The sequence below is a fragment of the Camelus bactrianus genome, chromosome 11 (assembly GCF_048773025.1).
Source record: "Camelus bactrianus isolate YW-2024 breed Bactrian camel chromosome 11, ASM4877302v1, whole genome shotgun sequence".
Lineage (NCBI taxonomy): Eukaryota > Metazoa > Chordata > Mammalia > Artiodactyla > Camelidae > Camelus > Camelus bactrianus.
Window position 1 is genome coordinate 52,293,463 of NC_133549.1, and position 12,209 is coordinate 52,305,671.

Here is a 12,209-nt window from a genome sequence, read left to right on the forward strand (position 1 = left end):
CTACATTTTAATTATTGCTTTGCAATACAGTTGGTATTTTCGTCCTAAAGGATGATTGTTAACAATGAGTTAAATTAAATTTTCTCACTGACTTATGAAAAGTATCCTTTAACCTGGAACTCATAAAGTAGGTTTTACAGAAGGATATAATTTTATAAATTAGAATTAAACAGGAGCACGACTTTTAATTTTTCTGCCTTGAAAGCCGCAGAATCATATTTAGGAAATTTTTACATATCTGTCTATTTGGGTTTCATTTCCCCACATAAATTCTTCTTATTCCTTTGATGGTTTAGAAAAATTAAGAGGAGAAATGTCCTTCGTCTCATTCAAACACTGAGATATATCCTGAATTCTAGAACTGCCGTCTGAGTGTATTCTTGTCCTCAGCTGCTCATCAAGCTGTATATTATAGCATTTTTCTTTTCTACTGATTGAGCTTATTTTAAATCAAGGCAATAAAGCAGCTTGTTTCCCTAATTTTACATGTATGTGTATATATGATTTCTCTAGCAACTTTTATTGCTTGGTGGAAGCAGCTGCAATAGTTAGAGGGGGAAGAATGATTTTAAATACTTCTTCCTGACTACAGGATGTAACTAGTGTACAACAAACAGAGCTGAATGCAAAAGTCAACAGTGAACAGTCCATTGCATCTCAGGCAGACGTGTGTATTTCATGTTTGAAAAGTTCTTCTGACACATTATCCTGTGGATGATCGCAGAAACAAGTTACTTTGATTACGTTGTGTTGTTAAAACAATCCTGTGGGTAAAATGACAATTCAGTTGCTAATGTCAGTTAGTTTTATCTGGATGTCACTATTTTGTATATATATATTTCTCTCTCAGAGGTATGGCATATGACTGACAATATGATGTATTGAAATTTGAGCTGTAGAGAACTCCAGAATGCATGACCAGCTAGAGTCCCAGAAATTCTTATAGGTCTTGCTAGTGAATCCCAGTTTTATTCATTGAAATCAGCGTGACAGCAGTTGAGGCCCTTATGAGATGAATCCTTCTTGGCATTTGATTCTTGATCTCTGAAAGCTTAGGGTTCTTTTGATTGATAGGCGCTGCCATGTTTTTATTTCATGTGATCATTTAATTGTATGACTCAGAGAATAATGAAGCCCGATGAACTGTAACAGATTCTGCCAGAACCTTAACTCACTTAAAGTGTCTTAACTAGAAAAAAAGAGCAGTCATGACTCCATTAAGTGAACACATTTTACTATCATGCTTTATTTTCATGAGAAATATATTTCTCTTAGGGCAAAAAAAATGGCCAGAATAGCACATTTGAATTAAAACAGACTTTCTCAGAATTGTGAGTTGTTTTTTAAGATTTTACAATATTTAAATTTTAAAAAGATTTCAGCCTTGTATACTGCTTGCTTAATCTAATTAAAACTACAAATTTTTCAGAGGTCAACAATTGGTAGTAACATGGTGCCTAATCTTCTGAAATATTAAATTATTATGAAATAAGTATTTGAAATAGACTGAATAGAGTATTTAAATGAATTTTATAGGGATAAAGATTTTTCATAAAATGATTGCTTCATAAAAGTCAATTTTCTTATTAGGTTCCTATAAAATATTGTTCATCTGCGCTAGCCTCTAATGTACTCGTGTTTGGTAAACTTAAATAGACACAACGTGTCTGATTCAGCAAGGAAGAACTGGGTGTTGAATGCAAATTATAATCCTAGCTATTTTAGGGTCAGAACATTCATCACTAGAGGATATGAGAGATGTTCTTTGACACAGACTCGGAGATATCTCATGTATGTTTGGATGTATGTGTGTTCACAGTGCCTACTTAAGATGTGGAGGTTGTACTGAGAAAAGTGTATGGTGATGGTGGGCAAATACGTCGCTGTGTTTGTAGGTGCAGAGGTTTTGTGCATGAGTAGGGAATGATATCTATTAGCATCTAATCCTTCTGAATTTTATGTAAGAACAATTAGGTGTGAATAATGATTATTTGCTGTTCAAGACCATTTGTGTTGTCTTCTAGACTATGCAGGGAGATGATGTTTATGACTGTAGTCCTTAAGTACTATTTGAAATTTGTTTAAATTATGCCCTCAGGCTGATCACATTATAGTTCCGATTTGATTCCATTGTGGGTGCTAGTTTTACCAAATGACAACAGACAATTCTATCTTATCCTTTCCATGTGATATGTTGAAATGTCCTTATTTGGCTTTTTAGATCCGGTCATTTCTCAGGATTCAAGATTGCATCGACTCTTGTCTGTTTCTTCCTGACCATTGTTTTGTTAGTGATGACCATTTGGAGTCACTTTCAGAGTGGATTCATCCACTTGGATATGATAGTCTAAGTCTCAGAACACTGCCCTTCCTCCTGGGTAGCGTTTTTCTTTATCACTTACCTGGCTTGTGACCCCTCTTGCCCCAACATCACCCACTTTCTTTCATGATTAAACATGTTGATGATCCCATTCTGTTTTTTTTTCTCCCTTGCATTTTAACGTATTCTTAATTGTACAGTCATAACTAAATCCTAGGTGATATTCATGAGCTCCTCAATGTACATAAGTCACTTTTTGTTCACAAAAGTAATTTTTTGAAATTGTATCAGACCATAAACAAATTCCAGTGACTTCCTCTACTAATGAATGTGATCCTAACACCTGCTGGTTGTCTTTTGTTTTGTTTTGTTTTTTAATTTAGGATATCAGAAAAGTAGTTTTTTAAATTTTTTTAAATTGAGGTATAATTGAGCATTATATTAGTTTCAGACTTGTGTGATTCAATATTTGTATATATTGCAAAATGGTCACCACAATAGGTCTAGGTAACATCCATCACATTACATAGTTACACTTTTTTTTCTTGTGATGAGAGCCTTTACGATGTACTTTTTTAGCAGCTTTAAAATATGCAACACAGTATTATTATCTCTGTTCACCATGTGTACATTACATCTGCTTAACCTATTTATTTTATAGCTGGAAGTTTGTACCTTTTGACCACTTTCATCCAGTCTGTCCTCCCCTCATTCCCTTCCCCCGGCTCTGGCAACCACCAGTCTATTCTCTGTACCTAAAAGCTTGACTCTTTTTTTTTTTTTTCATTACAGTCCACATATAAAAGAGATAATAAGGTATTTGTCTCTCTCTGTCTGACTTATTTCACTTAACATGGACAGACATTGAGGGCATTATGCTATCACAAATGGCAAGATGTCTTTCTTTATTATGGCTGAATAGTATTCCATTATATATGTATGTATGTGTATGTATATATATATATATATATATATATATATATATATATATATATATATATATATATATATATATATATATATCACATTTTCATTACCCATTCATCCATCGATGGATACATAGGTTGTTTTCATATATTGACTATTATAAATAATGCTTCAATAAACATGGGGGTGCACATGTTTTTTAGAGTTTGTGTTTTCTTTGAATATATATCCAGAAGTGGAATGGCTGGATCATAGTGTAGTTCTACTTTTAATTTTTTTCAAGAATCTCCATACTGTTTTGCATAGTGGCTGCACTAATTTATGTTCCCACCAACAGTGCACGGGGGCTCCCTTTTCTCCACATCTGTGCCAGCACTTGTTATTTCTTGTCTGTTTGATGATATCCAATCTAACAAATGGGGTGATGTCTCATTGTGGTTTTGATGTGCATCTGCCTGATGATTAGTGATGCTGAACCTGTTTCATGTACCTGTTGGCCATCTGTATGTCTTCTTTGGAAAAATGTTTATGTGGATCCTCTGCACATTTTTAAATCAAGGTGTTTGATTTTTTTGCTACTGAGTTGTGTGAGTTCTGTATATATTTTGGATATTAACCCCTTATCAGATTTATGATGGTTTGCAAATATCTTCTGTTCTGTAGGTTGCCTTTTTATTTTGTTGGTTCCCTTTGCTGTGCTGAGCATTTTCAGTTTGATATAGTCCTACTTGTTTGTGTTTGCTTTTGTTGCCTTTGCTTTTGCTGTCAAATCCAAATAATCATCTCCAAGACTGATTTCTAGGCACTTACCACTTATGTTTTCTTCTAGAAGTTTTATGGTTTCAGGCCTTATATTCAAGTCTTTACTCAAAAAAAAAAGTTTTATTAAAGCTACAGATTGACATATGCTATAAATTATGATTATAAGTTGTTTGTAGCAATTCAACTGAAAGAAGAAGTGTGGTAGTTTGAAACAAGCGTTTCATTTTTCATCTGGGAAAAATCTTTTGGGGATTCTTCTGAAAATAAGTAAATGTGTACCATTGGTTATTATGGTAGCACCAGAAGGAAGATCTGATAGCACCAAGAAGAGTATTTTTTGTATTGTATGTTATTATTTCAATTTTTTAAAAAACAAAAACCATAGTGATATAAAAAACATCTTATTACAGTACAGAAGTTCTATACTCATAGTCTAGTTTTATCTTATTAAAAACACCGTTGATTTTCCCCTGAAGAATGAGGATATAAAATATATATAAAATTAACATTATATTAGAGACAAATCTAACAAATACCTCGAGGTTCCTCATGGCTTAAATAGGCTTGCTTTCTTTATTAACTGTGATATGAAAATGGCCACTTTGATTGTTTCTATCCAATTACAAACATTCCAGATGCCATGGGGAGAGGGAAAAAAATCAGTTATTGTATTTGATTTACAAAATGCCAAACAATTAATGTCTCCAATGTTGTTTGAATTTCACATATTGTCTCAGTATCCTGGGACTGTATAAACAAAGAAGAGTTTTACCACACATTCACAAACCCCACGAGGGACAGGAATTTCTAATACGCGCGTTCAATGCGCCTTACTTACTCAATTCCCATACAGGGAAGCATATTATTACCATGTTTTCCTAAAGTGTTGCTCCTGGTTCTGATTTCACTCTCACTACCCTCACAGCTAAAGTGAAATCAATTTACACTCACCCTGGGCCTTTTACCTTGCTTCAATGCCCAAGGTTCTCTAAGATCACAAAAATGGAAAAGTTGAAGTTTCTGGAAACTTAAAAATAAGACTGGGAAAAAAAAGGCACTTGGTTTACAATGAGAGAGGGATTCAGTTACACACACCCCGTTTGAATTTGCAAGGACATTATGCTATTGTCTTGTTTTACCTGGATTTCCCACAGCCAGTTCTCACAGCTACACAGGGGTCTTGTTTGGGGTTTTGAGGTTCAAATCACACAGCTCTTCACTTCAAGATTCAGTTGTATATGAATTGGTATTTTTGACTGAAGATACTAAATTGAAGCCTCTTTTTCTTACTTTGAGTGTCCAGCTAACAGTGCCCCAGACCTCAGGCAGTGTGTTATTCAAATAGTCTCATTCAAATAGATGGTAATAAAAACCCAAGACGAAAGCTCTCTTTGTAGGAAACTACCTTGATACCAGATTAAGGTGATGATCATAGAATGTTATCTGCAAAAGTATGTCTGTAGTGGGTGTGTAGGGTTTTTTATGAATTGACTTGGGCAAAGTATCTAAGTTTTTCTCCTTCGGTTATTTATAGCAAGTATTTAAAAATTCCTCAGTATTAAAGTACTTCAGTACTAACACAAAAGAGCCTAAACATCCTACAAGAAATCTGACAAATTGATGACTTTAATAACATCTGCTTTAGTTTGAATACTTTCAAGTTTCCATACGTAAGCTTTCCTAAGATATTTGTACAGGGGGGAAGCTAACTAATAAAAATATTTCACTGTGTCAGAGAGTTTTAAGAACAGAGCTAAAAGGTTTGCATTTTTCCATTTATTTTTGTTTTTAAAATAAATCTGAGTCAATGCAGTGAGGTGGCTTGTAGCTCGTAGCTCTGTTTCAAACATTACATTATTCACCCTGACTCAGAAAAATCTGCCAACTGTCAAGAACCTAAAAAGATGAATGGGGGAAAAAATAAAAGGAGATTTGGCCAAAATTTTCTTGCTTAAATACCTCTATGCACTAAAAATTTAATGCCTGTAGCTATAAGGTCAACATACAGTGCTTTTTATTGGTAAAGGAACAAAAGCAATGAATGTCAATTTTATTAATGAAAAGGAATCCTAAATGAAGCCCATGTAGTGGCTGTAAACCTTGAAACTGTCTAAAGATGACTGAATCAAGAAGTAAGCAATTAGACACTTTTTAGGAAATGTCATTATAGAGTTCCATAAAGCATCATATTTATGATAAAGATATTTTCACATGTGAAAATGAGGCAACGTTGTCCGCCGGTATAAACAGTGGCTGTGTATGCACTTATTACCTGGGGTTTAATGAGCGGGAGCCATCATGCGCTGTCAAGCTGTCGGTGCCACAGTGCAGAAGCAGAGATCACTGGGTCAGTGAGATAGTCTCAGTTCCACCCTTGAGAAGCAAGTTAAAAAGATGCATACTTTGCTTTCTCCCAGTCTAACTCATGCTTTGCACCAAAATTTCTGAAAGAAGACACAAAATGAATTTAGATGATAAGGACTGGAATTAGGACCCTATTTACTGAAGGAATAGTCCAGTAACTTCCCAGGAATCGTCATCATCCTGGACAATGAAGCAAACACTGGATTATGGCAGCGTCTTTGAAAAGTAGGTACACTTGTTCAGTGACTTAATTAGATAATATTCTTCCTAGTAGTAAAAAACAATTATTACATTCGTCTATTGAAGAATACTGTAAAATTAGTAACATAAATCCAATTATGTAATTTCTGAGAAATAAATTACTTTAATAAAGGAGTCAATTCACTAGGTTCCAGTGATGATGTAACAGACTACCATGAACAAATGGAATATACAGAAGCTATTCTTTATATTTTTTTTATTGTTTAAGTGCATTGAAAGGGAATTTCAGAGAAGAAAACAGATATTAAACTACTTTTTTTCTATTATAGGTTTAAGTTTTTTTCTAGTCTGGATGGCAACTGTTACAGTCAGAATTTATTTATGATTTATATTTAAGTACTTCCAGAAAAGATGCGAGCCCAGCATTGACTAGGCCTGGCAGATAGGCGTGTGTTAGCAATGCTTCGTGGAGGGAACAAAACCAAAACCCTCTCACGGTCAAAGGAAGGCAACAGTACTTAATTCCTTCTTAAGCTTAAATAAATTACTCTCTCCTTTCCTTTAATTAACTCAATCATGAGTACCTTGAGTGTCCCCTACGTCTAGAGAATAGTCAGACTTTACCTGATGTGGTATTATTATTTTTTAAGGATCATGAGTAACTTAATGGTAAATCTAAACAATAGGCAAGGAAGGCTGATTTTTTTGCTGTTGTTGTTAGCAGTTTACTTAATCCTGCAGAAATAGTCATTTTCTCATAAAGACCTGCACCATAAAAAGCTTTCAAGCAATGCAAAGCTTGTATCAGTTTTTGCTATACTGAATCTTCATTCAGTAATTTGCTAAGAGGTAATTTTAGTATTTACTCAGCTGATTGAAAGACTGAAAAAGCAAAGTGATAGCATAGGTCAATACTATATAGTCTATAATTATTTTTTTAACAGGGAGAACTTCCCTGTCCCTCATTGTGATGGATTCTTAGTGAAAGCTCAGCAGTATCAGTGGATAATAAGAATAGTTAACATTTGAAGGCTATGAGTGACACGCTAGACTCAGAACTTTGGGAATGAGTTGTGATGTTAACCCCATTTTATTGCTGAAGAAACTGAGACCCAGAGCTAGTTTTAGAGGGAGGGCCATGAGTTTGGGGTACTGCTTTACTATGTTGTAGCTGTCACAAGCTTTTTTTTTTTTCCCCTGAAGTATAGTTGATTTGCAATTTGTGTTAGTTTCAGGTATACAGCATAGTGATTCAGTTATACCTATATATACTCTCTTCCATTATAGGTTTTATGAAATATTGAATACAGTTCCCTGTGCTATACAGTAGGTCCATGTAGTTTATGTATTTTATATATAGTAGTGTGTATGTGTTAATCCCAAACTCCGAATTTATCCCTCCCCCCCCTTTCCTCTTTGGTAACTATGGTTTTGTCACAAAGTTTTAAATTTTGTCTGCAGTAGTTCATTTTGCCTTTAAGCACAAGTGATCTACAGGATTACTTCTGTTGGCCTGAGGACTCTATTTTCACAAAAAAAGTTACACAGCAATTATAATTTCCAAGTTACAATTGTTTGGGGTTTTATTTTTAAATTGTAACACATGGATCCACGTTAAGTCCGTCTGTTACAAAAGGATGAATCATGTAACATAATGAAGAAAGAGTCATAAGCTTAAAGCCTTAGAGACACATAGTAAGCAATCAAAACCAGTTGCAGGATCTAGTGTTTGCAGTGCATTGAAACACTTATGAGTGTTTCATGCAACAAATTTTACGGTTCAGTATTTGAAACATCAATAAGAAGCGACATATTTCTTTTATACAATCTATTAATCAATGAATTTCTTTAAGGTAGGAATTATGAATGAACAGCAATTTGAAAACACTGAATAAAGAATAAGGAAAGAAATATTTAAAATTGTACACAACAAATATTAAAGTAAAAGAAGAAAATTGAGTCATGGCAACAAGGGTATTTGCTTTTGTTTTTCCCTTGATTTTCCTCTGACTAGAGGAGACCTAATCTCAGCAATTCATTCATGAATCTGAGAGACCCATTCTTCCTATGCGATGTCCTTTGCTGACGTGGTAAATTGCTGAGTAATCATGATAGCAATGCTTTATAATTTCCAGCTTGTCATCCATGCATTCACTAATGTGATCCTCAAAGTATCCTAATACAGGAGGTGAGAGAGGTTGTCTCTGATCTTCTCTAATGAGAAAATGGAGACCAAGATCATGAAGTTCATTACTGTCAGTTCATTTACAAACCACCTGTCAAATTTAGGTAGCAGTATTTGAAGCACTTTGCACCCCTTCCTTCTTACTCCCAGGCGTGTAGCCTCCTGAATCAAGTCCACGATATGTCCACTACCCATGTCTCAAGTGTGAACTCTTGGTTAGGGAACTTCAAGTGTTTACTACAGTGTTGACCAAAATGTGGTCCCTGCAGCAACAGCGTCGGCATCACTGAGGCACTTGTGAAATCTCTGGCACCCTCCCTCTGTTGATTCAGCAATTGCTTGAGTGGGTCACAGCATCCTGTGTAAAACAAGCCCTCTGGGTGATTCTTGTGCACCTAAAATTTGAGGATCACTGATCTATATATCCTCCAGACATTTAATTTGTATTAACCTACACATAGCCCACTCTCCTATGCATTGAATTATCTATATGGAAGTATTTTTTTAAATATTATAAACACTGTAACAAGTAGTAAGTGTTATTCTTAGTGTCATTGTGGGTTTTCCCCCCTTTGTTATTTTGTTGCTGTTGAGCAGAAATATTTAAGAAAAGTTGCTTTTTTAATTATTTTTTTTAGGAGTGAAACAGCATTAGTGGAAGAGGACCAGCCTTGTGCAGATTATTAACATATTCTTTTGAAGAATAGTGAGAAAAGAACAGGTTGAGAGGGAAGGAAACATTAAAAAATCATGGACTGCTGGACCATGTTGTTAACAAGAATAGCTTTTAGATTTATTGAATATGATGGCTAGCATGTTGATAGGAAAACATGACAAAGAAAACGTTTCATTAGATTTTTGGTGGTGTTCTTTTTCATGGCCCTGAGTTAAATTAGGTGAAAAAAACAAATATTGATGGCTATTTTTTAAGAGGAAGTTGGTGACGTCTGAATAAGGAGAATTTTTTTCCTGATGGGTTAAATCCAATCCATTGGACCAGTAATGGAAAAGGTCCTTTATAGTTGGTGTAGGTGGTCATTGACTAATTTCATACTGAGGGTCCAGGTGGTCCTAGATGGATTGCATATGTCTTTGTGTCTGATAATTAGAAGATAAAGAGGCATCCATGTAGCACAGTCATTGAGAAAGAGTGGGGAGTTCCTTGGAATTGAGACACGTAGAGATCTGAGCCCTGGAGTGTTCAAGGATGTAGGTAAGGAAGTCAGTCAGCTAATTTCTGCAGGGGTGTTAAGAACTGAATTTTCACTGTGAATGAGGCAGTAGATCCTGGAGAGTCAGCATCGACTTCTCAGAAAGGCAGGGAGGAAAGGGTGGGGAAATGATACGGGTCAGAAAGCTGACCAGTGTCTTCCACAGCTGAGGGTTCCTTACTACTTCTTTTCTCTAAAGGACAGTCTGCCTTCCTAATAACACACTTTGTACCCTCATAAGTCCTCCCCTTTCTAGTAAAGCAGCTTCTTATTAACTTGAAAACATTGTTGTCTGTAGTATTGAGTGGGATCAAACAGTCTTGTTAAAACTGTCTCTGCAACTGAGCTCTTTATTTCCAAAACAAAATCTCACCGAGGGTATTTGTGTATGAAATTTACAAACAAAGGCTTTTCTAGTTACAGATTGGGGTGGGGGTGGGGGGCAACCTCCAGGAATGTCATCCAGTGGACTTGTACCTTCTTACTATCCATTCCTTTTCCCTCCTCCCCCTGCATTAAGTACTTCTATGACATTTTTAAGTCCAGATCAGGTAATACAGTTTGTACATCACTGCTCTAGTTGAATCCAAGTTTACTTTGAATATCTAAGTAGTGGTGAATCCTTATATTTATGTACCTATACTTGGCTATCTGCAATATCTCTGACCTTCACAATGGTCCTGCACCTCTGGGACCAGCAACACCATTGCACAGGTGAGGCACCTGTGCTTTAGAGGGCTTAAGAAACTTCCTTAAGGTCACACATCTGGATTGCTAAACTCTGTCTCCTTGATAGTCTCCAATAGGACATTCAACTACATCGTCTCAAACTTTGTTTCTCGCAGTCGATAGATACAGGTTCAACTTCATCTGTTCATCAAGAAATTCTTAGACTTTGACCAAATTCTTGTGAGGCACAGCTAAACACTGGAGAGCGTCACCGAGAGAGGGCATATCCCTACAATTAAGATACGTATAATCTAGTTAAAGAGACAGGATAAAGATAGAAAGATGAGAAAGAATTCTTGGCAAACAAGAGACTTGGAAAATAGAGGGATTTTGAAGCAGAGAGAAATCATTGTGGACTGGCATAGACAGGCTTTGTGGAGGAGATAGAAATTGACCTGCACCAAAATTACAGAGAATGGTTCAGGGTATGGGATCTGGAATCATATTGCTTGGGTTCAGATTCTCTGCCACTTACTAGCTGTGTGCCTGTTGGGGAAATAATGGAATGTTCCTGGGCCTCAGTTCTTTTACCTTTAAAAGGAGAAGGACCTGCCTTAAAACTCTGGTAAAGATTAAGTAAGAGGATGTCTGTGAAAGGCTTAGTGTAGAGAATAGCAGGTGATGCATTCAGTAAACACTTACTGTTCCGTTAACAGTTGTCATGATCACAACTGAAACTTTAAAAGCATGAAAGGATTCTGTAGGTATTTGGGACCTCCATTATTTGCAGAATCTGAGAAATATTATTGAGGAACCCAGAGCGCAGTTTGAAACTCATCAGTCAAGAAGTGTAAGAAAGGGAAGAAATCCAGAGCCTGAGGTCCCTGCAAGGATCCCAGATCCTAAGACACTGCTCCTTCCACCCCAGCCATTACCCGGCAAAGTTGGTCCGGGTGTACTTTGAAGGAATTGGTCCAAGAAACACTAACATCTAAACCAACCTCAGATAAGGATGGAGGGGACACTGAGTAGATTACACAAGCTGGATATTCCAGTGCAACACTTCTGCATGGAGGTATGATTTTGGACGATGAGGAAGTTAAGAGAATGTATCTGTTGTCTGGAGTCCTGTTGTTATTTCTTCTTTCCTGGGCAGAATTCTCCTGACTTCCATGAGAAATGTTTGTATGTTTGTGGGGTGTTGGCATGTCCTGAGTGGGAACCTCGAAATCAAATTAAGAATATGTGCTACTGGTCATGATTTCAAAATGTCAATTACCTTCAAAAATAATATTTCAGACAAATGACACCCGTCGTTTTTATCTTAAGGTGCAGCCTGGAAATTCAAGATTCGGGTGTCTAATTCCTTGCTTAGGAAAGAACACTAATCACACTCTTTCTGGTTAAAGATGCCGGTAATGGCCACAGTTCTCATAAGAATGATCCAAATCCTGCCCCTCACCCCTCTACTAGTCAAATTTCCTATCCTCTGGGCACAGCTTTGACCTTTTATCTATAGCTTGAATTTAGCAATTTCGGGTGTCCCTAAAATTACAGTTACTTCAAGAAG

General features: G+C 36.1%; 1 protein-coding gene across 3 annotated transcripts in view; it reads left to right on the plus strand.

Annotated features, from left to right (window-relative positions):
• Nucleotides 1–12,209, plus strand: part of PRKG1 (protein kinase cGMP-dependent 1) — a 1,107,715-nt gene that overhangs the window by 415,700 nt on the left and 679,806 nt on the right. The window lies entirely within an intron of this gene.